The sequence below is a fragment of the Pipistrellus kuhlii genome, unplaced genomic scaffold, assembly GCF_014108245.1.
Source record: "Pipistrellus kuhlii isolate mPipKuh1 unplaced genomic scaffold, mPipKuh1.p scaffold_m20_p_50, whole genome shotgun sequence".
In the NCBI taxonomy this organism is placed as follows: Eukaryota; Metazoa; Chordata; class Mammalia; order Chiroptera; family Vespertilionidae; genus Pipistrellus; species Pipistrellus kuhlii.
Genome location: NW_023425552.1, coordinates 1,665,318 through 1,691,753, shown reverse-complemented (window position 1 = coordinate 1,691,753; position 26,436 = coordinate 1,665,318).

Here is a 26,436-nt window from a genome sequence, read left to right as displayed (position 1 = left end):
CTTAGATCACATGATCTCACACATCTAGAGGGAACGATGAACAATATAAACAGACCCAGAGACAGAGAAGCCGCGATCAGACTCTCAAACCTCAGAGGGAAGGCAGGGGAGGGTGGGGGTCAGGGAGAGAGATCAACCAAAGGACTTGTGTGCGTGCCTATGGGCCTAGCCAGTGGCCACAGACAACAGGGGTTGGGGGTGGGGGCATATGTAGGGAAGGGTTTGGGATGGAAATGGGGGGATAAGGACAATTATGTGAGACCATAATCAATAAAAAATTTTATTTTTATTTTATTTAAAAAATATATATTTTATTGAATTTTTACAGAGAGGAAGAGAGAGGGAGAAAGAGTTAGAAACATCGATGAGAGAGAATCATCGACCAGCTGCCTCCTATACACTCCCCTACTGGGGATGTGCCCGCAACCAAGGTCCATGCCCTTGACCGGAATCGAACCCGGGACCCTTCAGTCCGCAGGCCGACGCTCTATCCACTGAGCCACACCGGTTTTGGCTGCATTTGGCTCTTGACTGACCCACCTCCCCTGCCGCTAAAAACACACACACACACACACCTTGAACTTGACCCTCCTCGGGTCTGCCCCCTTCTCCAGCCTGGGACACGGCTCTGCGACGTGTGTTCTGAGGGCTCACGTCACGTGTGCTCCTTCGATCACGGGGTCTCCTGGGAGGCCGGGGCCTTTCCGAACGGCTTTGCCTGGTAATAAAAGCCATTAGCCCTGAACTTGAACTTGAAAAGCATTAGGCGCAGTGAGAGAAGCCAGACACAGAGACCATCCATCCTATCCCTAGGATTCCACAGGTGGGAGGTGCCCGTAGCTTAAGGTGACCAGGTTGTTGTTTTCTTTTAAAAAAATATATATTTTATTGATTTTTTTACAGAGAGGAAGGGAGATAGATAGAGAGCTAGAAACGCCGATGAGAGAGAAACATCGACCAGCTGCCTCCTGCACACCCCCTACCGGGGATGTGCCCGCAACCAACGTACATGCCCTGGACCGGAATCGAGCCCGGGACCTTTCAGTCCGCAGACCGACGCTCTACCACTGAGCCACACCGGTTTTGGCGAGGTGACCAGGTTTTAACATTGGTAAAGCGGGACACCATTGAGCGGGGGGTGGAGGGGTTCCTTGATTAAACATTTGGTCTCTATGGAGCAACAAAAATTTTCATAGATCGCAAAAAATTTTCATAGTATTGCAATATATATATATATATATTTTTTTTTAAATTTCAACGTAAGTACAATTTACAAATATAATAAATAAAAAAATAATGTATAGTGTTATTTTTATTCTTTGGCATATTTCTCATTTGAGTGACTTCTAACAACTGATCAACCCATGCGAACTTTGATATAAGCAGTTCTCTCGATAATCAGTTGTCAACCATTATTTGTTATCCTTAAAGTTTAGCATGATAAAGCTAACAAAAATAATATAAAACTCGCTGAAACCAGTTTGGCTCAGTGGATAGAGCGTCGGACTGCGGACTGAAGGGTCCCGGGTTCGATTCCGGTCAAGGGCATGTGCCTCGGTTGCAGGCACATCCCCAGCGGGGGGTGTGCAGTGCAGGAGGCAGCTGATCGATGCTTCTCTCTCATCGGCGTTTCTAACCCTCTCTCCCTCTCCATTCCTCTCTGTAAAAAAAAAAAAAATCAATAAACCATATTTTTTAAAAAGCAAAGAAGAGCTGCCAGGGGAAGCCCAGGCCATGCCAGCAGGGCCTGCCGAGCTGCGGGTAAGGGTTAACCGGGAAACATCTGGCCGAAGGGAGGGAGGGAGGGAAGGAGAAAGGGAGGGAAGGAGGGCGTGGGCAGAGCCTGGTCCTTGCCCAGCCCAGGCCCGTACCAGCCGGTGCAGGGCAGCCGTCCTGCCGGCTGATCTATCGCCCCCGCCGCCTGCCATGGGGATGCGGTGTTGAAACCGCGGCCAGAATGTGAACTACGACAAACACAGAGATTATGATGGAGCGTCTGGCGAGGATCAGCGTCCGCCTGTCTGTCAAGGGGAGAGAGAGAGAGGCCTGTGGTTTTCAGACTCCCGGCTGGCTCCCCGGGAGCTCAGACAGACAGACAGACAGACAGGGGCCCGGCGGACCAGGGGGGGGACGGACGGAGGAAGAGATGAACCACCGCTGTGCCCGGTGGAGATGGTGTCTGCCCCATCTGGAGGTTAATGAAGCATTAGGTGTTGTAGGGTAAACACACCACCGAGCTGGGGTGCAAACAGCTGCCATGGGGGGATCCCAGCGACACCTGCGGAGTCTAGACAGGAGGTGCCATTCCGCTCATGTGTAGTCTCGGAGGAGGAGATGCCCCGGAAAAGGGTACCACCCCCTCCCCACTCCCGTCCCCTTCCCGCGCTGCTCATTAAGAGAAATCATCACTTGCTGGTTTTTATCTTATTTTACTTTTTTTTTTTTTTTTTAGTTGATTTCAGAGAGGAAGGGAGAGAGGGAGGAACATCGATGAGAGAGAGACATCGATCGGCTGCCTCCTGCAGGAGCACCCACCTTACCGGGCCGATGGCGCACTACCCACTGAGCCGCACCGCCCAGGGCCCACGCCTCACTTCTGATAGGACCAACGTCGTCGGTGAGTTGATGGAAGAGAAACTCGCAGGACGGAAGGGCCGGGGGAGCAAGCCGAGAAGCCATCTGGTTTGGTCCTCTTTCTTTTCTTTTTTCTTTTTTAAAAAAATATATTTTGTATTGGTTTTTTTACAGAGAGGAAGGGAGAGGGATAGAGAGCTAGAAACATCGATGAGAGAGAAACATCCATCAGCTGCCTCCTGCACACCCCCTCCCCACTGGGGATGTGCCCACAACCAAGGTCCATGCCCTTGGCCGGAATCGAACCCGGGACCCTTCAGTCCGCAGGCCGACGCTCTATCCACCGAGCCACACCGGTCTCGGCTTTGAATTGATTTCAGAGAGGAAGGGAGAGAGGGAGAAACATCAATGATGATGAGAAAGAATCATCCATCTGCGGCCTCCCCCTACATTCCCCCCACTGGAGATCAAGCCCACAACCAGGGCCCCTGACCGGCATCAAACCTGGATCCTTCCATCCACAGGCCGATGCTCTATCCACTGAGCCACACCAGCCAAGGGCAATAGCCTTTTTTTGTGTGTGTGTGTGTTTTTAAAAAATATATATTTTTTATTGATTTTTTACAGAGAGAAAGGCAGAGGGATAGAGAGCCAGAAACGTCGATGAGAGAGAAACATCGGCCAGCTGCCTCCTGCACGCCCCCCAGTGGGGACATGCCCGCAGCCAGGGCACATGCCCTCGACCGGAATCGAACCCGGGACCTTTCAGTCCACAGGCCGACGCTCTGTCTAACCCAGATTCCACCACGACGTTTTAGATTTACATTGAATAATCTGCCCATTCGTCATCCGGCATCCTTCCTATTTTATCTTTTCATCTTAATTCAGGTTTTCTGTCTTGAAAGCATTCCTGGATTTTATAGAGAGAATAAAGCGGATGCCCTGGGGGGGAAAAAAAATTTTTTTTTTTTTTTTTTGGGTAATAAAACGTTACTTTTCAGAAACGTTTTCTTGCTGTCCTATCTGGCACAAGTCCCTCGGCCCCTCTGAGCCTACATTTCCCCATCTAACATGGGGATAACAGCCCTGGCCGGTGTGGCTCAGCGGTTAGAGCATTGCCCTGCGGACTGAAGGGTCCCAGGTTTGACTCTAGTCAAGGGCATGTGCTGGATTGTGGACTTGACCACCAATAGGGGGCGTGCAGGAGGCAGCTGACTCTAGTCATTGATGTTTCTCTCTCTCTCCCTCTTCCTTACTTTCTGAAATCAATAAGAGAAAAAAAATATATATATATATTAAATGTATTTTATTGATTTTTTACAGAGAGGAAGGCAGGGGGATAGAGAGCTAGAAACATCAACGAGGGAGAAACATCGACCAGCTGCCGGGGATGTGCCCGCAACCAAGGTACATGCCCTCGACCGGAATCGAACCCGGGACCCTTCAGTCCTCAAGCCAACGCTCTATCCACTGAGCCACACCGGCTAGGGCTGTCTTTCTCTCTTTTATTTTTTTTGTCCTCACCCAAGTATGTGTTTATTGTTTTGAGAGAGAGAGGAAGGGAGAAGATAGAGAAAAACATCGATCAGCTGCCTCCTGCACACCCTCCTCACTGGGGATGTGCCCGCCACCAAGGTCCATGCCCTTGCCCGGAATCGAACCCGGGACCCTTCCAGTCCGCAGGCCGACGCTCTATCCACCGAGCCACACCGGCCAGGGCTTGACGTTCTGGATGGAGCCCCACATTCACAAACTGGGGGGGGGGTGGGGGGGGGGAGCATGTCTGTGGCGCCTCCTCCAGGAAGCCTTCCTGGGTTGCACCCGGCAAAGAATGGCCGTGGACCTGGGGGACCCTTTGGCTTCGGGACACAGGGCCTTCGGTTGGCAGGGAACTTGGGGAGGCGAGGGGGAGAGGGGAGGCAGGCGGAGACCCACCCACAGCCCAGAGCTGGAGCATCATCCGGCTTCCTATCCTCGGGGTGTCCCCTGGGGAGATGGGTGGGGGGGCGCATGGGTGAACCTCATTAGCGAGGCAGCCGCAACTAAGATGGGGCCCAGAACACAGGCCACAACATTCCAGAAGGTTCCGGGGAGGGAGGGAGGGAGGGAGGGAGGGAGGGAGAGAGCCTGAAGCCAAACACTCTCTAATTAGCTGTCTCCCAGGGGTGAGGGGGTGGCGAGGGTGGGGGGGGGGGAGGGTGAAGTCACCTGGGGAGGCTGCTGGCCTCAGGTGCACTGGGGGGGGGGGGGGGAGGCTGGAAATACCCTGTTTTCCAAAAAAAATAAGACAGTGTCTTCTATTCATTTTTTTCTCCCAAAGTTGGGCTAGGTCTTATCTTCAGGAGATGTCTTCTTATCTTTCCATGCGCTAGGCCTTATTCTCGGAGGATGTCTTATTTTCGGGGAGACACGGTAGCCAGCTCCACACACACACACACACACACACACACACACACACACACACCCCGGCCCAAGGCCACGGAGCAGGGCGGGAGCCAGGAAACTCCTGACTCCGGGCGGCGGCAGCGGGAATTAATTGCGGATGAAATAATAATAATGCTCGTGGGGCGCTTCCTGCTCGCCCGTCTCTGGGGAGACTAATGAGGACGGAGGTGGCCAAGTCCTCCCCGGGGAGCCTGGCCTGGAGGGTCCCCGTGGCTGTGTCCTGTCCAGACAGGCCTTGCTGTGCATGGAACAGGGGATTTTTATTTTATTTTTATTTCTTTAATAAAAAAAAAAAATTCTAGCCGAGACCGGTGTGGCTCAGTGGATAGAGCAGCTGGTCGGTGACTCTCTCTCATCGATGTTTCTAACTCTCTATGCCTTTCTCTTCCTCTCTGTAAAACATCAATATAATATATATTTAAAAAAAATAAAAATATATATATATTTTTTATTGATTTTTTACAGAGAGGAGGAGAGAGGGATAGAGAGCTAGAAACATCGATGAGAGAGAAACATCCATCAGCTGCCTCCTGCACACCCCCCCCACTGGGGATGTGCCCGCAGCCAAGGTCCATGCCCCTGACCGGAATCGAACCCGGGACCCTTCAGTCCGCAGGCTGACGCTCTATCCACTGAGCCACACCGGTTTCAGCCGATTTTTTTTTTTTTTTTTGAAGGGAACTGCTTGTACACTTGAATGAGTGAGGGGATGAAAAGCAGGCACGTAACAAACCAATATTATATATAGTAGCGAGAGGCCCGGTGCACAAGATTCATTGCACTGGGAGGGGGGACCTCAGCCCGACCTGCGCCCTCTCACAGTTTGGGACCCCTAAGGGGATGTCCGCTTGCCTCCACTTGCCAGAGGAGGGAGTGCACTGACCACTAGGAGGCAGCTCCTACATTGAGCGCCTGCCCCCTGGTGGTCAGTGTGCATCATAGCGACCGGTTGTTCTACTGTTCGGTTGATTTGCATATTAGGTTTTTTATGATCTAATCTAATAAAGAAGGAATATGCAAGCCTGCATGTATCCGTCAGATGGAGGAAATCAAGCATATTCCAGAATAATACGGTAGGAACTCATTCTTTAAAAAATATATATATATGCCGAAACCAGTGTGGCTCAGTGGTAGAGCGTCAGCCTGCAGACTGAAAGGTCCCGGGTTCGATTCCTGTCAGGAGCATGTACCAGGGTTGCAGGCACATCCCCAGTAGGGGGTGTGCAGGAGGCAGCTGGTCGATGTTTCTCTCTCATCGACATTTCTAGCTCTCTATCTCTCTCCCTTCCTCTCTGTAAAAAAAATCAATAAAATATATTTTTAAAAAATTAAAATAAAAAAGAAATATATTTATAAAATAGATTTTTTACAGAGAGGAAGAGAGAGGGAATAGAGAGTCAGAAACATCGATGAGAGAGAGAAACATCGACCAGCTGCCTCCTGCACACCCCCCACCAGGGATGTGCCCGCAACCAAGGTCCATGCCCCTGACCGGAATCAAACCCGGGACCTTTCAGTCCGCAGGCCGACGCTCTATCCACTGAGCCACACCGATCAGGGCAGAAACTCATTCTTGTTTTTTTTTTTTTTTAAAAAATGCTCTCACGACACAAGAGAGACAGATCTTGAGAGACGCACAGGAGATAGTCTCCAGGATCTGACAGGAGCCACCCCGAGGGGACTGAAAAGGAGCAAAGGGACTTTTGCCTTTTTTTTTTTTTTTACCTTGTATGTTGTGGCTGTTTTTACCACAAACACAAAATGCGCTCTTTCTTGTGATGTCAACAGTCTGGTGTGAGTTCAAACAGACGGGTTACAAAGAAAAACCACCCCTGCCAAGGTCTGAGGCCATTTCGGGGGCCGTCTCCTTACTTCAAAATCTTCTAGAAAAATCCCACGGCTATAAATATTTGGGGGGTGTGGGGGGGAGCATCGACCTGCGAATCAGGGGGTCAGGGTTCGAGTCCCACTCAGGGCACCTGCCTGCGTTGTGGGCTCCATCCCTAGTGGTGGGGTGGGGAGATATGCAGGAGAATCCATGATTCTCTCTCATCACCGATGTTTCTAACTCTCTCTCCCTCTCGGAAATCAATAGAGATATATTTTTATTTCTATGATTATTTTTTAAAATATATTTTATCGATTTTGTACTGAGAGGAAGGGAGAGAGATAGAGAGCCAGAAACATCGATGAGAGAGAAACATAGACCAGCTGCCTCCTGCACACCCCCCACCGGGGATGTGCCTGCAGCCAAGTTCCATGCCCTTGACCGGAATCGAACCCGGGACCTCTCAGTCCGCAGGCCGACGCTCTGTCCACTGAGCCACACCGGTTTCGACAGCTCTGGCTCCGTGATGGACGTCTTTCCTGCAGCCTCCTTGGTCCCAGGAAGCCGTGAGGCGGGCGTCGTGAGTGTTCCCACTTTGCAGACAAGCAAACCGAGGCTCAGAGAGGTTAACTGAGGTGACAGAACCCACCCAGCTACATGGTGGGTGTTTTTTGTTTGTTTGTTTGTTTGTTTTTTTGTTTTAAAGGCCTGGTGCACGAAATTTGTGCACCCAGCCTGCACCCTTCTCCAACCCGGGGATCCAGCCTGCCGCCCGGGCAGGCATGCTGCCCCTGACCAGGCATAGAATCGTGGCCTCCCCGTGCACAGGCCGGCAGCTAACCATTGGGCCATACGGGCCGGGCGCGTCATTTCCACTCTCAAGACAGCGCGTGTGTGTTTTTATTTTGTTTTTTGTTTTTTTTTCTTCTTCCATGAAAACTACAGACGACGGAGCCCGCCGCCCGGTTTCCCCATCCACGGCTCTGTACAAACTGGCCCAGAGCCTCAGGCAGGCCCCACGGCCTCTGTGCGCCCCGCTTTCCTCCTCTGCGAAATGGGGATAATGATAGTCCCCGCGTCGCCGGACGGCTGCCAGGGTGGGTGCAGCGAGATGAAAGCCCTCGGAGGGAGGGCCAGGCATGCACAGGCTCCCGGCTCCCCTGAGTTCCCAGGCAAGGCCGAGCCTGTGGCCTCCGTCTGCCTGCAGATCCCGGTGTGTGTGTGTGTGTGTGTGTGTGTGTGTGTGTGTGTCCTCCCTCATCGCCCCTCCCTCCCCCACCATCCTTCCAGCAGGAGGCTGGTGCCAGGACCCCGGGAGGAAATCATAAAAGAGAGAGCTATTGTCGGTGTGGCTCAATGGATAGAGCATCCTCGGTCTGCGGACTGAAGGGTCCCGGGTTCGATTCCTGTCAAGGGCACGGGACCTTGGTTGAGGGCACATCCCCAGGAGGGGGTGTGCAAGAGGCAGCTGGTCGATGTTTCTCTCTCATCGACGTTTCTTGCTCTCTATCCTTCTCCCTTCCTCACTGTAAAAAATCAATAATATACTATATATATATATATATATATATATATATATATATATATATATAAAATTTATTAAAAAAAAAAAAAAAAAAAGGAAAGAAACATCAAGGATGAGAGAGAATTGCCCTGGCCAGTGTGGCTCAGTGGATAGAGCGTCGACCTGCGGACTGAGGGGTCCCGGGTTCGATTCCGGTCAAGGGCATGGACCTTGGTTGAGGGCACATCCCCGGTGGGGGGTGCGCATGAGGCAGCTGATGGATGATTCTCTCTCATCGATGGTTCTAGCTCTCTGTCCCTCTCTCTTCCTCTCTGTGAACAATCAATAAAATATATTTTTAAAAAAGAAAAAAAAAAAAAAAAAAGATAGCTATTGTCCCCTGCTCGCCCCGGCCAGGAGGGCCCTTGCTTACTCCTACCTGGCGGTTACACGCTGTCCATGAACTTGAGGCCGGCAGGGGGTGCCTCCCGTAACCAGAAACGGTCCTAGGAGACTCTAGGCCTGTATTTTCCCAGCATCCTTTGCAGCCTCCTGATGCCCCCACACGCCCCTCCCCTCAGCAGCCACCTGATACCCCCATGGGGTTGTGCAGAGTCAGCTTTATACCCGTTGCATCTGGGACTGAAGCTCTAGGTCTGGGGCCAGGGCATGGGGGGTAGTCCTTTTCCATCCTTTTCCCCTCTCCCCTCCACCCCCCGTCTACCACAGCCCCCCACCCCAAGCCCCTCCTCAGCATGCTGGACTCTGCTGCCCCAGGCTGGGTCAACGGCTTCGTTGGTTGCGGAATGAGACAGGGGCGCCGAGAACCCAGGTCCTGCCAGCCTGACAAAAGGTTTTCCCCTGCAGCACCATTTACCATCGCTAGGATTTGGAAACAGCCCAGGTGCCCGTCAGCAGATGACTGGATCAGAAAAAAACTGTGGTCCATCTACACAGTGGAATACCATGCTGCCGGAAACAAAAAAAGAAGAAGGAATTCTTTTTTTCTTTTTCTTTTTAATACATGTTATTGTTTTATTTTATTTTATTTTTTTACAGAAGAGGAAGGAAGAGTTAGAGAGATAGAGAGTTAGAAACATCGATCAGCTGCCTCCTGCACACACCCCCACCGGGAATGTGCCCGCAACCGAGGTACATGCCCTTGACCGGAATCGAACCCGGGACCTTTCAGTCCGCAGGCCGACGCTCTATCCACTGAGCCACCCCGGTTAGGGCTCAATAAACCTTTTTTTTTTTTTTTTTTTTTTTTTTAAGAACTAATGGGCGCCTGAGTTGTGTGTTGGGGTCCCGGGCGGGAGGCGCTGTCACAGGGGTGAGGTCCTCTCACAGGAGAGCTCCGTTCTGCACCATCTGGGCAGGCGGTGGTGCCCCGTCTTGTCCAGATCTGATCTCTCCTCGCAGCCGTGTGTGCTTGTGTGTGTGTGTGTGTGTGTGTGTGTGCGCGCTTCCCTTTCATCCCAATGACGGTGCTGGTCCCGGGAGCAGGTCTTTAATTTTCTCTCCTGGAACCCAGGGCCGGCCTCGCTTGCAGCAACAAAAAAATCATCCCCAGGGCCGGTGAGGTAAGATTCGCATGAAGATACCTTGGCACCGTCCCCGCCCCGGCAATTAGCGGGCCATGCGGGCTGTTAGCAGCGCCCACGCTCCCCTCTCCGGCAGCTCCCCTGCGCCTCAGGAACCCCTGCCTGTCGAGTTATCGAGTCTTCTTCTTCTTCTTCTTCTTCTTCTTCTTCTTCTTCTTCTTCTTCTTCTTCTTCTTCTTTAAAAAAAACACATTTTTTTTTAATTTTTAAAATATGTATTTTATTGACTTTTTTTTACAGGGAGGAAGAGAGAGGGATAGAGAGTTAGAAACATCGATGAGAGAGAAACATCCATCAGCTGCCTCCTGCACACCCCCCACTGGGGATGTGCCCGCAACCAAGGTCCATGCCCTTGACCGGAATCGAACCCGGGACCCCTCAGTCCACAGGCCGACGCTCCATCCACTGAGCCACACCGGTTTCAGCAAGTCTTCTTCTTGTTCTTCTTCTTCTTCTTCTTTTTTAATAAAATCAAGATCTCATATAAATTAACTTATATGAGAAGCCAAAGGTGTTTTTGTTGTTTTTTAAAGAATATATATATTTTATTGATTTTTTACAGAGAGGAAGAGAGAGGGATAGAGAGTTAGAAACATCTATGAGAGAGAATTATCGATCAACTGCCTCCTGCACACCCCGTACTGGGGATATGCCCGCAACCAAGGTCCATGCCCTTGACCGGAATCGAACCCGGGACCCTTCAGTCTGCAGGCCGACGCTCTATCCACTGAGCCACACTGGCCAGGGCTGTGCCACTCTTGCTCACCAGCATCTCTCCTGGGAGGAGAGGGGAGGGAGCCAGCGTTTGCCCGTTCATTTGGCTCCCGGTCAGCAGCCCTGGTGTGTGTGAGTGTGTGTGTGTGTGAGTGTGTGTGAGTGTGTGTGTGTTTGTGTGTGTGAGTGTGTGTGTGTGAGTGAGTGTGTGTGTGTCTGTGTGTGTGTGTGTCTGTGTGGTGTGAGTGTGTGTGTGTGTGAGTGAGTGTGTGAGTGTCTGTGTGTGTGTGTGAGTGTGTGTGAGTGTGTGTGTGTGTCTGTGTGTGTGAGTGTGTGTGTGTGAGTGTGAGTGTGTGTGTGTCTCTGTGTGTGTGTGTGTGTGAGTGTGTGTGTGAGTGTGTGAGTGTGTGTGTGTGTGTGTGTGAGTGTGTGTGTGTGAGTGTGTGTGTGTGTGTGTGATCTGCTGGAATCGAGGTCCCGGGGGAGAACCTGGAGTCTTTCCCTCGCTCTGCCCGCTGCCAGGCGTGCCCCGGCCTTCCCCGCGGCCGGGGGCCAAGTCCGAAGTTAGTCACTCACTCCCCTGCTCGAGCCCCCCCCCCAGCCCCCGGAGAACACACCTCGCATTGTGCCACCTGGTCTGTCTGCGGTCGCACAGGGCGCTCCCTGAGGGCTGGGCCAGGTCCCTCTCTCATCAGCTTCAGGCCCAGCACGTGGCCCGGGACCGGAGCGTCAGACACGTATGCGGAGCAAATAATAAACCCAAGACCTTCTTCTTTAAAAAAAAAAAAATATATATATATATATTATTGATTTTTTACAGAGAGAGGGATAGACAGTTAGAAACATCAATGAGAGAGAGTCATCGACCAGCTGCCTCTTGCACACCCCCCACTGGGGATGTGCCCGCAACCAAGGTCCATGCCCTTGACCGGAATTGAACCCGGGACCTTTCAGTCTGCAGGCCGACGCTCTAACCACTGAGCTACACCGGTTTCTCGGCAAGACCTTGTTGTTGTTTTTTTAGTTTTGTATTTTGTTTTTAATATTTTTATTATTGGTTTCAGAGAGGAAGAGAGAGAGGAAGATAGACACATCCATGATGAGAGAGAATCATGGATCGGCTGCCTTCCAGCACACACCCTCCCCATCCCCCCCCCCCCCCCCCCCCCGCGGGCCTGTGCCCTGACCAGGAATCGAACCGTGACCTCCTGGTTCACAGGTCGACACTGAACCACAGAGCCATGCCAGCCGAGCAAGAAGACCTTCCTTACCACTTGCTCAGAAAATCAGGAGTTAGCAGAAATCAGTGTGGCTCAGTGGATAGAGCATCGGCCTGCCAACTGTAAGGTCCCAGGTTCGATTCCGGTCAAGGGCATGTACCTTGGTTGCGGGCGCATCCCCAGCAGGGGGTGTGCAGGAGGCAGCTGGTCGATGATTCTCTCTCATCGATGTGTCTAATTCTCTGTCCCTCTCAATTCCTCTCTGTACAAAAAAAAATCACTAAAATATATTTTAAAGAAAACCAAGAGTTAATGCTTTGAGTGTGTGTGTGTGTTTATTTGTTTGTTGTCTTAAAACAATATCCCAGCCCTGGCTGGTTTGGCTCAGTGGATAGAGCATCGGGCTTGGGGACTGAAAGGTCCGGGGTTCGATTCCCTTCAAGGGCTTGTACGCTGGTGTGGACTCCATTCCCAGTAGGAGGTGTGCAGGAGGCAGCTCTATCCTCTTCATCTCTGTTAAAAAAAATCAATAAAATATTATATATAAAGAAGAAGAAGAGGAAGAAAGAAGAAGAGAAGAAGAAAGAAGAAGAAGAAGAAGAAGAAAGAAAGAAGAAGAAGAAGGGAGAAGAAGAAGAAGGAAGGGAAGGGAGGGGGAGGAGGGCGAGGAGGGGAGAGGGAGGGGGGAGAGAGTGAGAGGGAGAGGAGAAGGAGGAAGAGAAGATGAGAGGAAGAGGAAGAGGAAGAGGAAGAAGGAGAGGAAGAGGAAGAGGAAGAAGGAGAAGGAGGAGAAGGAGAAGGAGAAGGAGAGGAAGGAGAAGGAGAAGGGGAAGGGGGAGAGGGGGAGGCGGGAGCAGAGGGAGAGAAGCGGAAGAAGGAGAAGGAGAAGGAGAAGGAGAGGAAGGGGAAGGGGAAGGGGAAGGGTAAGAGGGAGAGGGAGAGGAAGAGGAAGAGGAAGAGGTAGAGGAAGAAGGAGGAGAAGGAGAGGAAGGGGAAGGGGAAGGGGAAGGGGAGGGGAGAGGGAGAGGAGAGGGAGAGGACGAGGAAGAGGAAGAAGGAGAAGGAGAAGGAGAAGGAGAGGAAGGGGAAGGGGAAGGGGAAGGGGAAGAGGGAGAGGGAGAGGAAGAGGAAGAGGAAGAGGAAGAGGTAGAGGAAGAAGGAGAGTGAGAAGGAGAGGAAGGGGAGGGGGAGGGGGAAGGGGAGAGGGAAAGGGAGAAGGAGAGGGAGAGGGAGAGGGAGAAGGAGAAGGAGAAGGAGAGGGAGAGGGAAGAAGGGGAGAAGGAGAAGGAAAGGAGAGGGAGAGGGGAGAGGGAGAATGAGAAGGGAGTAGAGAGGGATAGGGAAAGGAGGGAGAGGGAGAGGGAGAGGGAGAGGGAGAGGAAGAAGGAGAAGGAGGAGGAGGAGAAGGAGAAGGAGAAGGAGAAGGAGAAGGAGAAGGAGAAGGAGAAGGAGAAGGAGAAGGAGAAGGAGAAGGAGAAGGAGAAGGAGAAGGAGAAGGAGAAGGAGAAGGAGAAGGAGAAGGAGAAGGTGAAGGAGAAGAAGAAGCAGAAGCAGAAGCAGCAGCAGCAGCTTAGGGGAGACTGGGTGTCAGAGGGGCCGCAGGGGCGGGTGGGGACAGAGCCCTGTCACCCCCACGGGCAGCCAGACAGGACCTCCGGGGAGAGGCAGCAGCCACGGAGCCACCTCCTCCGGGTCCGCCTGAGTCAGGCCTTCGGGGGAAGGGCCTGTGGTTTGTCTCAGGTGCTGTGTTTTCCCGCCGCCCGGGGCGGCCCCGGAGTCCGACCTCAGCACAAAAACACCTTCTGCAGCCGAGGAAGTGCGGGGCGATGAGCCACAGGTATGTCCTGGCCCCCAAACCCCGGCTTCTCCCCGGAATTCTCTCTGCGAGAGGAGGGCGAGGCTAGGCCAACCTGGCCCGTCCCGGCTTGTCCTGCCGATGCCCCGATGGGGGGCAAGAGAGAGAGCCTTCCTGCCCAAACCGGTGTGGCTCACTGGGTAGAGCGTCGGCCTGCGGACGGAAGGGTCCCGGGTTCGATTCCGGTCGAGGGCACGGACCTTGGTTGCGGGCACATCCCCAGTAGGAGGTGTGCAGGAGGCAGCTGATCGATGTTTCTCTCTCATCGATGTTTCTAACTCTCTCTCCCTCTCCCTTCCTCTCTGTAAAAAAAAAAAAAAATCAATAAAATATATTTTTAAAAAAAGAAAACTATAAAAAGAATCAAAATGTAAAAGAGAGAGAGAGAGAGACCTCCTGTGCCCTTGCCATACAGAGGATCAGCTTTGAAGCAACCAGAGACACGATTATAACGTATGATCTTTGGCCCTAGCAGGTGTGGCTCAGTGGATAGAGCGTCGGCCTGCAGACTGAAGGGTCCCAGGTTCGATTCCGGTCAAGATAAAGATTATTATAAAGCGAGATCTTTGCAACCAATGAACTTGTGTGCATTGACGCATGACCCGTGGACACACAATGGGCTGGCTGGTGAGGGCCTGGGTGGAGGTGGGGTGGGGGGAGGGTGGGAGCAGGCTGGCAGAGGTTAGTGGGGGGAAAAAGAGAACCTGTACAATACTTTCTTTTTTTTAATTTTTTAATATATTTTATTGATGTTTCACAGAGAGGAAGAGAGAGGGATAGAGAGCTAGAAACATCGATGAGAGAGAATCATCGACCAGCTGCCTCCTGCACCCCCCCCCCCCACCGGGGATGTGCCTGCAACCATGCCCTTGACCAGAATCGAACCTGGGACCCCTCCGTCCGCAGGCCGACGGCTCTATCCATTGAGCCACACCGGTTAGGGCCTGTGCAGTGCTACTTTCAACAATAAAGATTTAAAAAATAAAAACAAAAACAAATCGAGACCTTCCTGTGGGTGGGAGGCAGTCCTTGTTGTTGTGGGGGGTGTTTGTGTGTGTGTGTTTGTGTGTGTGTGTGTGTGTGTTTGATGAGCTGAGGTGATGATTGAAGCTGTCTGGGTGGGAAGAGAGCAGGTGTGCGCCTTTGCCAACAATGACAGCCTTCCCCCGACGGCCAGCCGGAGAGCGGGGTGCGTGTGCGGCCTCCGTGAATTCCAGAGGCTGGGAGGTCTGCAGAGGGGAGCATGGGGGGCCTGGGGGGGGCCTTGGGGGGTGTTAGTTGGGGGGGGGGCAGAGCCCCAGGAAGCCCGCCTTCTGAGTAACCGTGGGAACAAACCGTTGAGCAATGTTCCTCCGTCTGCCCGGCTCCTTCCCCCACGAGGACCGCACGCCGGGACCTCCGGCTCCCAGACGTGTGGGCTGCTGGGTGCCAGCTGGGGAGGGCGTGGGGGGGGGGGGCAGACAGGGGAGGGGTGCATGCACAGGAGGGCCCTCCCCTGAGGCTTCTGGCTTCACTGAGGGCAGTGGTTCCCAATGTGGGGCACCCCCTCCCCAAAGGAGGGCCATTTGATGTTTAAGGAGGGCAATTTGAGCCGAAACCGGTGTGGCTCAGTGGATAGCGCGTCGGCCTGCAGACTGAAAGGTCCCGGGTTCGATTCCGGTCAAGGGCATGTGCCTTCGTTGTGGGCACATCCCCAGTGCGGGGTGTGCAAGAGGCAGCTGATCGATGACTCTCTCTCATCGACGTTTCTAGCTCTCTATCTCTCTCCCTTCCTCTCTGTAAAAAAATCAATAAAATATATAAAAATAAATAAAAATATATTTTATTGATTGTTCACAGAGAGGAAGGGAGAGGGATAGAGAGGCAGAAACATCGATGAGAGAGAACGATCGATCAGCGGCCTCTTGCACACCCCCCACTGGGGATGTGCCCGCCACCAAGGTCCATGCCCTTGACCGGAATCGAACCGGGGACCCCTCAGTCCGCAGGCCGACGCTCTATCCACTGAGCCACACCGGCTCCGGCTAATGATGACTCGTAGGCCGCAGATGTCACACTTAAAGGGGACCCCATTCCTGGGGGAACACTCCCGGTCCTGATCCCTGGGGGAGAATTCTGATTTTTTTTCTTGTTCCTCCCAAGCCTGTGGGTATCTCTCGGCCAAGTTCACGCGTCTGCAGGGGCCCATCCCCGCGCCCCGGGCCCTCCCTTCTCCTCTGAAGCACACCCAGCCCGGCCCGGAGCCCGCCCGCCCGCCCGCCCACGTCCTCCCTCGGCCGCTTGGCCAGGAGTGAGGCCTGGTCCCGGCTTGCTCCTCTCCAGGGAAAACGCTGAGTCAGACCCGGGGCGAGTCCCTGCAGGCCCCGCGCCGTCCTCAGGAAATACCAGGGGAGAGGCCTCGGGAGGGAGGGAGGGAGGCCGGCTCGGCCCGGGGCTGGATCTAAACCCTCAGCCGCTGCCCCTAGACCGAGGATGCGTTAAGATCACCTCCCGGGAATTAGGCCGAAGCCGGTGTGGCTCAGTGGATAGAGCGTCGGCCTGCGGACTGAAGGGTCCCGGGTTCGATTCCCGTCAAGGGCATGGACCTTGGTGGCAGGCACATCCCCAGTGGGGGGTGTGCAGGAGGCAGCTGGTCGATGTTTCTCTCTCATCGGCGTTTCTAGCTCTCTATCCCTCTCCCTTCCTCTCTCTGTAAAATCAATAATATATAATAATTTAAAAAAAAAGATTACTGGGAATGGGCTGGTCTCCGGGTGCCTGTCATTCCTGTGCGTCCCACACAGACAAGAGACGCTCAGTGATGGGTGGACAGCTTCAGTAGCATCTTTTTTTATTATTATTATTAAACTTTTTTTTTTTAATGTACGTTTTTGGTTGTGTTTTTTTTTTTTAAATATATTTTATTGATTTTTTACAGAGAGGAAGAGGGATAGAGAGTTAGAAATGTCGATGAGAGAGAGTCATCGATCAGCTGCCTCTTGCACACCCCCTACTGGGTATATGCTCACAACCAAGGTACATGCCCTTGACCGGAATCGAACCCGGGACCTTTCAGTCCGCAGGCCGACGCTCTATCCACTGAGCCACACCGGTTTCGGCTTCCGTGGCATCTTTTCATTTCAACCAAGTCTCCGGGTCAGACGTTCTCATCTTTAAGTAAGATAAGCTTTGGTTGGAAAGAAAGCGGCACCCTAGTGAGCTTTCTCTACTGGAGGGAAACATGGCCATATATCCACGCCTTTTATTTATTTATTTATTTTTAAATATATATATATATATATATATATATATATATATTTTATTTTATTGATTTTTCACGAGAGAGGAAGAGAGAAACATCGATGAGAGAGACACATCCATCAGCTGCCTCTTGGACAACCCCTACATATATATTTTTATTGATTTTTCACGAGAGAGGAAGAGAGAGGGATAGAGAGTTAGAAACATCGATGAGAGAGAATCATCGACCAGCTGCCTCTTGCACACCCCCTACCGGGGATGTGCCCACAACCAAGGTCCATGCCCTTGACCAGAATCGAACCCGGGACCTTTCAGTCCGCAGACCGACGCTCTACCACTGAGCCAAACCAGTTTCGGCAATATATATATATATTTTTTTAAATGTCAACGTAAGTACAGTTTACAAATATAATAAATAAATTAAATAAAATTATGTAGAGTTGTAAGTGTCACTTTCAAGGCCGGCGCTAGACTTTTTGCCGTCGTGATAAAATATAAACAATGTGACGACTGTCTGCTAACTTCAAGAACATGTATGTATGTGTGAGATAAATAAATATATTGCTTACCTAAATTATCTGAATGGCTGATTTGTGATGATATCACCCGTTGAACTAGCATGCTAGCACACAGTGCGATGTGTATTGTCTGAGAGGTAGTTACAAAATGTTTTCGTCGTTGCGAACTTTGATAAGCAGTTCTCGATAATCAGTTCTCAACAATTATTTGTTATGATTAAAGTGTAACGTTATAAAATTAACAAAAAATAATATAAAACTCATATCCTGGCTGCACAGCCACATGGCAGCCAAACACCGTCTGTTCCCTTCGCGTTCTCCCGCCGTTCCCTAGCTTGTCGTGCATTCTTTCCAAAAACGGGGACTTTTAAAAATATATATATATATATTTTATTGATTTTTTACAGAGAGGAAGATAGAAGGATAGAGAGTTAGGAACATCGATGAGAGAGAATCATCGATCAGCTGCCTCCTGCACACCCCCTACTGGGGATGCAACCAAGGTCCATGCCCTTGACTAGAATTGAACCCGGGACCCTTCAGTCTGCAGGCCGATGCTCCATCCACTGAGTCCAACCAGCTAGGCTGTATTTTTTTTTTTTTTTAAGTCTGCAAGTGGTCATCAGCAGATGACTGGATAACTTAAACATGGCCTGACATATCTGTGTTGTACATAAAAAATGGGCCATTGCATCTTTAAAAAAAAAATATATATATATATATACACACACACACACACACACACACACAACACACACCCACACACTATATAGATATAGATATATTATATATATATTATATATATATATATATATATATATATATATATTATTGATTTTTAACAGAGAGGAAGGGAGAGACAGAAACATCGATGAGAGAGAAACATCGATCAGCTGCCTCCTGCACACCCCCGACTGGGGATGTGCCCGCAACCAAGGTACATGCCCTTGACCGGAATCGAACCTGGGACCTTTCAGTCCGCAGACCGACGCTCTATCCACTGAGCCAAACCAGCTTCAGTGGGCCATTGCACCTTTAACACTCTTGTTAGAACGCCTGTCGTGTGCTACCCCATGGATGACCCTTGGGTAATTTATGCTAAAATGAAATAGCCAACCAGAAAAAGACATCTCCTCTCAGGCCCCATTTATTATTTGAGGCGCCTAAGAGTGGTCCAATTTATAGAGAGAGGGAAAGTAGGAGAGTAGTTCCCGGCGGTAGGGGGGGGGAGGGGGAGATGCTGTTCAGTGGGGGAGGTGGGGGAAAACGTTTCAGTTTTGCAAGATGCAAGGATTTTGGAGACGGATGGAGACCAGGAAGACGGCACAGAAATGTGAATATACCCAACACGACTGAGCTGAGTACTTAGAAATGGTTAAGATGGCCGAAACCGGTGTGGCTCAGTGGATAGAGCGTCGGCCTGCGGACTGAAAGGTCCCAGGTTCGATTCCCGTCAAGGGCGTGTACCTTGGTTGCGGGCACATCCCCAGTGGGGGCCGTGCAGGAGGCAGCTGATCGATGATGCTCTCTCATCGAGGTTTCTGACTCTCTATCCCTCTCTCTTCCTCTCTGTAAAAAGTCAATAAAATATATATTTTTAAAAATATTTGAAGAAAAAAAAACAAAAACAAAACACCCTGCCTTTTGGGCCCCCCTGACTTGGCCCCTTCAGTCCCTTCACCTGCCCCCTGACTCCTTCCGCCCTCCGGGGTCCCCCTTTCCCAGGTTTTGTACCACGTTACCCAGTGTCTGCCCTCCTGCCCTCCGACACCACCCCTGCCTGCCTCCCCCCCCCCCCCCCCGCACCCATCACCACAAACACAGCCCCGGACAGGACTCCTGTCCCCGGTGCTCGCTGCCCCGTCCCAGGGGCTCACACGCTCCGTGATGCTCAGGCCCGCATCCCCGCACCCTCAGCGCCCTGGTCCTTACGCTGGGCAGCTTATCACCACCCTCAGGCAGGCCCGGGGCTGATGGGGACCAGGGCAGTCGCCTGTTTTCCCTCAGTCCCCGGCCTGCAGCCCACCTCCCGCCACCCCTCCCTCTGCTCCTGACATTCCTGAGCCGAGCATCCCTGGACCAGGCCCTCCAGATGCTCACCAGGATTATCTGCCCCGACACAGCCCTCGCCGGGGTGACTTCACCGGGGGACGGGAGGCGAGGGCAGGCAGGAGCCAGAGGCACATACATGTGCAGAGACGCCCGAGGGGGACCCACAGACAGGGCGGTGATGGGGGGGACGGAGGAGGAATCAGACGGTGAGCTTGGTGACCTTGCACCCGTGAGGAGCTTGGAGCCGAAGCCTCTTTCTCCGGCCGAAACCGATGTGGCTCAGTGGATAGAGCGTCGGCCTGTGGACTGAAGGGTCCTGGGTTCGATTCCGGTCAAGGGCATGGACCTTTTGTTGCAAGCACATCCCAGTAGGGGGAGTGCAGGAGGCAGCTGATGGATGTTTCTCTATCATCGATGTTTCTAACTCTCTCTTCCTCTCTGTAAAAAAAATATCAATAAAATATGTTAAAAATAAAATAAAATAAAAGCGAAAGGAACCCTCGTTGGTGTGGCTCAGTGGATAGAGCGTCGGCCTGCAGACTGAAGGGTCCCGGGTTCGATTCCGGTCAAGGGCATGTACCTTGGTTGTGGGCACATCCCCAGTGAGGGGTGTGCAGGAGGCAGCTGATGGATGTCTCTCTCTCATCGATGTTTCTAACTCTCTATCTCTCCCTCTTCCTCTCTTTAAAAAAATCAATAATATATATATTTATATATATATATATATATATATATATATATATATATATATATATATATTTTTTTTTTTTTTTTAATTTTTTTTTAAAGTCTCTGTTTAAAAAAAGCCTCTTTCTCGAAGGGAGTTCTGCACATCAGCTCACCGCCTAACTATTGGGCTGGCAGAGGCGGCAGCCAGCAGCCTGGGCCGCCTGGCCGGGGAGCTGTGGGGGTGGAGGGAGGAGGAGAGAGGAGAGAGGAGGAGGCAGGGCCGGGAGATCCACCTGGATGCCATCCGTCTTGCCAGAGTAAACAGAGCTGACAGCGGTGCTCGCGGGCAGCCTGGTACAGGTTAGGGAGGGTCAGGGGAGCGGCCCGGTGACCGGCCCGCCCCGGGGGAGACACGCTCTGGAATCTGTCACCCGGACAGCGAAGCTCTCTCCGGCCTGGCCCAGCGGGCAAGCTTCCTGGCGGCCCACACCCCCGTAAGGGGGGCGGGGAGGTATGGGGGGGCGGGCACTGTTACGGCATTTGCAGGGTCCGTCTGGGCTGGGGTCAGATGCACGCATGGAAAGCCAAACACACTGCCAGAGACGTCCTCCCCCATCCACTCACCCTCAGTGTGGGACCCATCTTACAGATGCGATTAAAAAAAAAAAATTTTTTTTTAAAGAGCATTTTTTCCTCTCTCTCTCTCTCTCTCTCTCTCTCTCTCTCTCTCTCTCTCTCTCATCCTCACCCGAGGTTATTTTCCCCACTGCCTTTTACTTTTTATTATTATTATTATTTATTTTTATTTTTATTTTATTTTATTTTAAATATATATATATATATATATATTATTGATTTTTTACGGAGAGGAAGAGAGAGGGATAGGGAGTTAGAAACATCAATGAGAATCATCCATCAGCTGCCTCCTGCACACCCCCCACTGGGGATGTGCCCGCAACCAAGGCACATGCCCTTGACTGGAATCGAACCCAAGACCCTCCAGTCCGCAAGCCGATGCTCTATCCACTGAGCTAAACCGCTTTTGGCAGTATAATTTTTTTTTTTTGCATCTTATTTGTTTATTTATTATTTTTTAAAATTTCTTTATTGATTAAGGGATCACATATTTGTCCTCATCCCCCTCCCCCCCATTCCTATTCCCCACCCCCCACCCCTCTCATGCCCCCACCCCCCTATTGTCCCTGACCACTGGTTAGGCTCATATGTGTGCACACAAGTCCTTTGGTTGATCTCTCCCTTTTAATTTTTTTTTTTTTAAAGATAGGCACATGATCATAGCAGCACAATCTACCATCGCTAGGATTTGGAAGCAGCCGAGGTGCCCCTTCAGCAGATGACTGGATCAGAAAACCATGGTACATCTACACCATGGAATACTAGGCTGCCATAAAAAAAAGAAGGAATTCTCATCCTTGGCAGCCACCTGGATGGAACTGGAGAACATCATGCTGAGTGAAACAAGCCAGTCGGTGAAAGGGAAACACCACAGGACCCCACTCATTTATGGATAATAAAGAACATTATAAGCGATGAACAAAAAGACAGATGCAGAGACAGTCAAGCAACAAGCAGACTGTCCAATGACAGCGGGGAGGGGAGGGAGAGCTGGGGGAGAGAAGAGATCAACCAAAGGACTTGTGTGCATGCATATACGCACAACCAATGGACGCAAAACTCTGGGGAGGGAGGGCATGTATGGGAGTGGGGCGGGCGTGGGGATTGGTACGATATGTACACAGATAATACCTTAATTAAAAAAAAAATGAGGGGATAAAAAAGATATGCACATGCTTTCCGGAAGGCTAGGGAAAAAACGGTCCCCACCCAAACCTGCCTGCCCCTGTCCCCTCCTGCTGATTTGTCCGGTGACCTTGGACAAGGCCCTTCTTCCTCTGCCTGTAAAACAGAGCCGGGAAAACTCCCGTGCCCTCGGGGGGCAGGGCGGGGGGGGGGGGGGGGGGGAGTGGTTTTCTGACGCTAATGACGGCCCATAAAGCGCTTTTGAGATCCTGAGGATGAAAGTGTCTGCAGAACAGTAAAGTCTGATGACTCTGCCTCGATCACAGCTCATAGCATTTCCATGCAAACCCTGGTCCAGCTCTCCCCCCCACCTCACCCCTCCACTGCTCAGGGGAGATTTAATAGCAGAGAAGCTGGAATATGTCTTAAAGGGCCAAGACCTCCATTACCGAGCCAGAACGCGCGTATGAAAGGGCTGTCAGCATGAATTAATGAAGGCCGGGTCCCCCAGACTGATGAATGAAGCGAGGGGATGCTGGGATGTACTGGGTTTTCATTGTGGCTTCCCCCCAGCTGGCTAGTGTCATGGAATTTGTTTATTCTCTCTAGAGGGAAGGGTGTGTGTGTGGGGGTGTCCTCCCATGGGCATGGGCCGTCGTCAGGTTTATGTCCCGAGATGAGCTGGCAAAGTGGACTTCCGAGGGGATACTTGGGGCATCTACAGTAAGAAATCGCCCAAACCGGTGTGGCCCAGTGGATAGAGCGTCGTTTGGCCTGCGGACTGGAGGGTCCCGGGTTCGATTCCGGTCAAGAGCATGTGCCTTGGTTGCGGGTACATCCCCAGGTAGGGGGTGTGCAGGAGGCGGCTGGTCGATGTTTCTGGCTCTCTGTCCCTCTCTCTACCTCTCTGTAAAAAAAAAAAAAAATCAATAAAATATATTAGCTGAAACCGGTTTGGCTCAATGGATAGAGCATCGGCTTGGGGACTGAAGGGTCCCGGGTTCGATTCCGGTCAAGGGCATGTGCCTTGGTTGCGGGTACATCCCCAGTGGGGGGGCATGCAGGAGGCAACTGATCAATGACTCTCTCTCATCGATGTTTCTAACTCTCTATCTCTCTCTCTTCCTCTCTGTACAAAATCAATAAAATATGTTTTAAAAAATATATATATATATATAAATAAAATAAATTAAAAATTTGTAACTTGCCGAGACCGGTTTGGCTCAATGGATAGAGCATCGGCTTGGGGACTGAAGGGTCCCGGGTTCGATTCCGGTCAAGGGCATGTACCTTGGTTGCGAGCACATCCCCGGTAGGAGGTGTGCAGGAGAGGCAGCTGGTCGATGATTCTCTCTCATCGATGTTTCTAACTCTCTATCCCTCTCCCTTCCTCTGTTTAAAAAAAAAAAAAATAAAAATAAATCAATAAAATATAAATTTAAAAAACCACATGGTATCATTTTAAAAACAAAACAAAAACCGCACACACGGCTCCAGCCAAATGAAACACAGCCGTGTGCCGGACCTGGCCCTGGGATCACCGGCCTTTGGTGTCTGTGTGTGTGTGTGTGTGTGTGTGTGTGTGTGTGTGTGTCCCGTCAGCGCGGGTCCGAGCCCGGCCTCAGGAGGCGCTGCTGCAGCCGAGGCTCATGCTTCCCCAGGATTTCCCCTGCACTCCCCGCCCCGTCCCCCAGGCCGCCGCTCCCCGGGGGCCACGGCTAACTGGCTTTTATTTGTTTTACACGCGTTTCCATCTCAGGTGCCTCGAAAATAGATTAAAAAAAAAAAAGATGCTGTGCACTGCGCAGGCCCGCGGAGGTGGAATTGCATCCGTCTGACAGAGCCGTGTCGCCGTGATGGCTGCTGACACGGCTCGTATTGAAGCGATTATCCAGGTTCTTCTGTTTATTTTTCTTTTTCATTTTAAAAAATATATATATTTTATTGATTTTGTACAGAGAGGAAGGGAGAGAGATAGCGAGTTAGAAACATCGATGAGAGAGAAACATCGATCAGCTGCCTCCTGCACACCCCTTCCGGGGATGTGCCCGCAACCAAGGTACATGCCCTTGACCGGAATGGAACCTGGGACCTTTCAGTCCCCAAGCAGATGCTCTATCCACTGAGCCACACCGGTTTCGGCTAGGTTCTTCTGTTTAAAGGGGAGGAAGTCGATCGGGTTCATTGCGTGCCTTTTTGTTTTATTACTAGAGGCCTGGTGCACGAAATTCATGCACAGGGTTGGGGGGGTGGTGGTGGTGTCCCTCAGCCCAGCCTGCACCCTCTCCAATCTGGGACCCCTCAGGGCATGTACGACTGCCTGTGTAGACCTGATCCCACCAGGCAGTGGGACATCCCTCTCACAATCCAGGACTGCTGGCTCCCAAATGCTCCCCTGCCAGCCTGATCACCCCTAACCACTCCCCTGCCAGCCTGATCAACCCCTAACCGCCCCCCTGCCAGCCTGATTGCCCCTAACCGCTCCCCTGCCAGCCTGATCACCCCCTAACCGCTCCCCTGCCAGCCTGATCACCCCCTAACCACTCCCCTGCCAGCCTGATCAACCCCTAACCGCTCCCCTGCCAGCCTCATCGATGCCTAACTGCTCCCCTGCCAGCCTGATCACCCCCTAACCACTCCCCTGCCAGCCTGGTCGCCCCCTAACTGCTTCCCTGCCAGCCTGATCGCCCCTAACCACTCCCCTGCCAGCCTGATCGCCCCCTAACCACTCTCCTGCCAGCCTGATCACCCCCTAACCACTCCCCTGCCAGCCTGGTCGCCCCCTAACCACTCCCCTGCCAGCCTGATCAACCCCTAACCGCTCCCCTGCCAGCCTCATCGATGCCTAACTGCTCCCCTGCCAGCCTGATCACCCCCTAACCACTCCCCTGCCAGCCTGATCACCACCTAACCGCTCCCCTGCCAGCCTGGTCGCCCCCTAACCACTCTCCTGCCAGACTGATCACCCCTAACCGCTCCCCTGCCAGCCTGATCACCCCCTAACCACTCCCCTGCCAGCCTGGTCGCCCCCTAACCACTCCCCTGCCCGCCCGATTGCCCCTAACCACCCTCCCTGATGCTCTTCAGGACGAGAGCATCCTGGCCGGGGAGGCGTGTCTGTCCCAGTGGAGGATGGAGCTGACTGTCCCTGCAGGAGCAGGAGGGCGTCCTCATGTCTCAGCCCGGATACAACCTGCCCTGCACTCCCTTCGCCGCTGCCTGGGTTCAGAAGTCGATGATGACTAAGCTGGGTGTGGCCTGGGCGAGGCCGAACAAGCCCGGTAACATTTTCCTCCCCAGCTCACCCGCACCCGTTATTAGTAAGTGATTCCCTCACCGGGCGGCTGAGTGGCCTTGGGTGGGACGCCAGGTACCCTTCCAAACCTATGTGCCCCCTCCCTCCCCGGAGACGAACCCAAACTCTCTATTCCCCCCCCACCATTCCTCCTGGGGGTCTCTGTAGTCACCACAGAGCAAATGAACCGTAGCCCCTGTTATTTCTTCTAAAATCCTATAGAATAAGCCGAAACCCGTTTGGCTCAGTCGATAGAGCGTCGGTCTGCGGACTGAAAGGTCCCAGGTTCGATTCCGGTCAGGGGCATGTGCGTTGGTTGCGGGCACATCCCCGGTGGGGGGTGTGCAAGAGGCAGCTGATCGATAATTTTCTCTCTCATGGATGTTTCTAACTCTCTATCCCTCTCTCTTCCTCTCTGTAAAAAATCAATAAAATATATATATTTTTTTTAAATAAAAAATAAGCCAGGACTGGTTTGGCTCAATGGATAGAGCGTCGGCTTGGGGACTGAAGGGCCCCGGGTTCGATTCCAGTCAAGGGCATGTACCTTGGTTGCGGGCATATCCCCAGTAGGGGGTGTGCAAGAGGCGGCTGATCGATGACTCTCTCTCATTGATGTTTCTAGCTCTCTATCTCTCTCCCTTCCTCTCTGTACAAAAATCAATAAAATATATTTTAAAAAAAAATAAAAATAAAAAATAAAATTCTATAGAATAAAAGGCTAATATGCAAATCGACAGGATGGTGGAATGACGGGCCGCTAGGACACTCTCTGACCACCAGGGGGCAGTTCGACACAGACCCTCTCCCACCTCCGTGGCAGTGCTGAGGATGTCCCATGGATGGCTGTCAGCTGGACGTCTCCTGATTGTGAGAGGGTGCAGGCCAGGCTGAGGGGACCCCACCCCCACTCAGTGCAGGAATTTCGTGCACTGGGCCTCTAGTACACCTATATTTTTATTGATTTCAGAGAGAAAGGGAGGGGGAGGGGAGAGAGAATCACGGATCGGCTGCCTCCTGCACGCCCCCTACTGGGGATGTGCCTGCAACCAAGGTACATGCCCTTGACCAGAATCAAACCTGGGACCCTTCAGTCTGCAGGCCGACGCTCTATCCACTGAGCCGCACCGGTTTCGGCAGCACCTGTTATTTCTAAT